Source organism: Hordeum vulgare, chromosome 5H (genome assembly GCF_904849725.1).
Source record: "Hordeum vulgare subsp. vulgare chromosome 5H, MorexV3_pseudomolecules_assembly, whole genome shotgun sequence".
Lineage (NCBI taxonomy): Eukaryota > Viridiplantae > Streptophyta > Magnoliopsida > Poales > Poaceae > Hordeum > Hordeum vulgare.
This window is the reverse complement of record NC_058522.1, coordinates 498,907,191-498,911,473: the sequence shown is the minus strand read 5'-3', so window position 1 is coordinate 498,911,473 and position 4,283 is coordinate 498,907,191.

Below are 4,283 nucleotides of genomic sequence, written 5' to 3'. Positions count from 1 at the left end.
TACTAGCGTTGCAATGGTTGTAGTTAGTTGTGGTCGTCATTACATCAAAATTCTTGTAGTGGCATAGTTGTTGCCTACTCCCATGCCTAATCTTTTCTTCATAGAACATGGACAATTATATTATATGCCACGGGATGAAAATGCAGCTTTTAATCAAGATGGTCCCGACATGGCTAATTTTTTTTAAATAATTCATTTTGTTTATTTAATTTTAAAAAATACCTTGGTTTAAAAAGTTTCAAAAATAATACACCTTCGGCCAAGCCAAGGCCGACTAGCTCCAGTCGGCTTCGCCGTAGCCGATTAGTACGTGCCGGCTTTGGCTAGGTCGATAAGCCACTCATCCTCGCTAGCATGGCTCCAATTGGCTTTGGCTAGGCCGATTAGTACTAATCGGATGACCAGTTAGTATTAATTGGCTTATTAATGACCAATTAGTACTAGTTGTTGTTGGCAAAGCTGTACTTTTCTTTTCCTACGTAACTACGATTTTTTTGTGATCAAAATAGCAAAATAGCCCCTTTATAAAAAATCACGTCATAATTTACCATTGCTCACTTTCCCGTCATAATTTCCCGCGCTTCTAACTTCCCGCCATAAGTTCTTGCTTCTAACTTCCCGCGCATCTAACTTCCTGCCATAAGTTCCCGCTTCCAACTTCCTACTACTTAGTTCCCGCCGATAATTCCTGCCATATTTTCCCGCTTGTCAGTTCCCGCCTATTCTTCTCTTTTGCACCTATAAAAACCCCTCCACACTCCGGTGGGTAAGCAGTCGAGTGTAGTATCGTAGTTGTCTCAAGATGTCCCATTATCCTTTGGATCGTAGTTTTATCTTCGGTATGTCATCTTATCTTCTGTGTTAGCCAGCAATTTCAAGATAAACGATAGAATAGTTCCATGGGACGAACTCATCAGTAGTGACGTCCTATTGAATGAGTCAGCTCAGGCATTAGCTAGGAGTGGGTGGCCCTAGGACCTTTGAGAAGATACGAAAAGAACTTCTCAGGTTGAATGAAAAGATGGAAGAAGAAATGCAGGCACCTACACAAGGGCGTAGAACATCCATTTTTATGGATGGACGACATCAAAGACGAAAACGATATCTTCATGCCGAGTACCAAGGCCAAGAGTACCTCATCATCGAAGAGCAAGAGCTCTGCGTCGATGTATGGAAAGAGCTCTGCATTGATCAAGGGCAAGAGCTCCGCATCGACGGAGTATGAAGATGATGCCTTCATGTAGTTGTTCGGTTGTATTTTGTAAGTTTAGTCATACCTTTTAATTCAGATGTACTTTCTATTATTTGTTTGGAATGTCATGTTGTGGGGGCATTATGTTCTATCTAAGTACGACGTTGGATGCGTTTGTTTGTAGTATGAGCATTGAAATAGAACATGAATATGTCTCATACATAGAATAGACATATGTCTCATAGATAATTAGATAGTCATGTCTCTACTGATAGATAGAAGCGTCACCGACGACGTCTGCCTCAACGCTCACGGGGTGTGCTAGGCGTACTCCAGCCCCACCCATGGGGAGCATAATGTTACGAAGAGAAATCTCGGACCCGCCCTGGTCATACTATGTATCCTGGGTGGGCCATGGCGGAGGAGTCGAAAACATGTCCATCCACATGTTTTACTACGATAGTGGATCTTCCTGCTCACTAGCGCACCGGATCCGGACGCCGACGCCTCCTGATATGCATAGGATCCTGCAGGAAGGGTCATTAATACTGAATAAATATGTACTCTCAATTAATATCAAAAAGAATAAATATGAAGAGACATACCAGTTGGATGTTGTTGAAACGTGAAACCCGTTGTGGGACTTTGATGTTGTGGTTGAGGCCGAAACACAAAGCTGGACGAGGGAGCATGGTATTGTGGGTGCTGCCTGTTGGGGAACGTCGCATGGGAAACAAAAATTTTCCTACGCGCACAAAGACCTATCATGGTGATGTCCATCTACGAGAGGGGATGAGTGATCTACGTACCCTTGTAGATCGTACAGCAGAAGCGTTAGAGAACGCAGTTGATGTAGTGGAACGTCCTCACGTCCCTCGATCCGCCCCGCGAACAATCCCGCGATCAGTCCCACGATCTAGTACCGAACGGACGGCACCTCCGCGTTCAGCACACGTACAGCTCGACGATGATCTCGGCCTTCTTGATCCAGCAAGAGAGACGGAGAGGTAGAAGAGTTCTCCGGCAGCGTGACGGCGCTCCGGAGGTTGGTGATGACATTGTCTCAGCAGGGCTCCGCCCGAGCTCCGCAGAAACACGATCTAGAGAAAAACCGTGGAGGTATGTGGTCGGGCTGCCGTGAGAAAGTCGTCTCAAATCAGCCCTAAAACCTCCGTATATATAGGTGGGAGGGAGGGGAGGAGGCAGCCTCAAAACCTAAAGGTTTGGCCGAAATTGGAGGTGGAGGAGTCCTACTCCAATCCTACTTGGAGTAGGATTCCACCTTCCCACTTGGAAACTCTTTCCACCTTGTGTTTTTTCCTTCTCAAACCTTATGGGCCTTAGTGGGAACTTATTCCAGCCCACTAGGGGCTGGTTTATCTCTTCCCATAGCCCATGAGACCCCTTGGGGCGTGACACCCCTCCCGATGGTCCCCGGCACCCCTCCCGGCACTCCCGGTACACTACCGATGAGCCCGAAACTTTTCCGGTAATGCACGAAAACCTTCCGGTAACCAAATGAGGTCATCCTATATATCAATCTTCGTTTCCGGACCATTCCGGAAACCCTCGTGACGTCCGTGATCTCATCCGGGACTCCGAACAACATTCGGTAACCAACCATATAACTCAAATACGCATAAAACAACGTCGAACCTTAAGTGTGCAGACCCTGCGGGTTCGAGAACTATGTAGACATGACCCGAGAGACTCCTCGGTCAATATCCAATAGCGGGACCTGGATGCCCATATTGGATCCTACATATTCTACGAAGATCTTATCGTTTGAACCTCAGTGCCAAGGATTCATATAATCCCGTATGTCATTCCCTTTGTCCTTCGGTATGTTACTTGCCCGAGATTCGATCGTCAGTATCCGCATACCTATTTCAATCTCGTTTACCGGCAAGTCTCTTTACTCGTTCCGTAATACAAGATCCCGCAACTTACACTAAGTTACATTGCTTGCAAGGCTTGTGTGTGATGTTGTATTACCGAGTGGGCCCCGAGATACCTCTCCGTTCACACGGAGTGACAAATCCCAGTCTTGATCCATACTAACTCAACTAACACCTTCGGAGATACCTGTAGAGCATCTTTATAGTCACCCAGTTACGTTGCGACGTTTGATACACACAAAGCATTCCTCCGGTGTCAGTGAGTTATATGATCTCATGGTCATAGGAATAAATACTTGACACGCAGAAAACAGTAGCAACAAAATGACACGATCAACATGCTACGTCTATTAGTTTGGGTCTAGTCCATCACATGATTCTCCTAATGATGTGATCCCGTTATCAAGTGACAACACTTGCCTATGGCCAGGAAACCTTGACCATCTTTGATCAACGAGCTAGTCAACTAGAGGCTTACTAGGGACAGTGTTTTGTCTATGTATCCACACAAGTATTGTGTTTCCAATCAATACAATTATAGCATGGATAATAAACGATTATCATGAACTAAGAAATATAATAATAACTAATTTATTATTGCCTCTAGGGCATATTTCCAACAGTCTCCCACTTGCACTAGAGTCAATAATCTAGTTCACATCACCATGTGATTCCAACGAATCCAACACCCATATAGTTATGGGGTCTGATCACGTCTTGCTCGTGAGAGAGGTTTTAGTCAACGGTTCTGAAACTTTCAGATCCGTGCGTTCTTTACAAATCTTTATGTCATCTTATAGATGCTGCTACTACGTGCTATTCGGAAATGCTCCAAATATCTACTCTACTATACGAATCCGTTTCACTACTCATAGTTATTCGGATTAGTGTCAAAGCTTGCATCAACGTAACCCTTTACGACGAACTCTTTAACCACCTCCATAATCGAGAAAAATTCCTTAGTCCATTAGTTACTAAGGATAAATTTTGACCGCTGCTAGTGATTCAATCATGGATCACTCTCTGTACCTCTCAACATACTTTGAGTCAAGGCACACTTCAGGTGCGGTACACAGCATGGCATACTTTAGATTCTACGGCTAAGGCATAGAAGACGACCTTCATCTATTCTCTTTATTCTGCCGTGGTCGGGTTTTGAGTCTTACTCAAATTCACACCTCACAACGCAACCA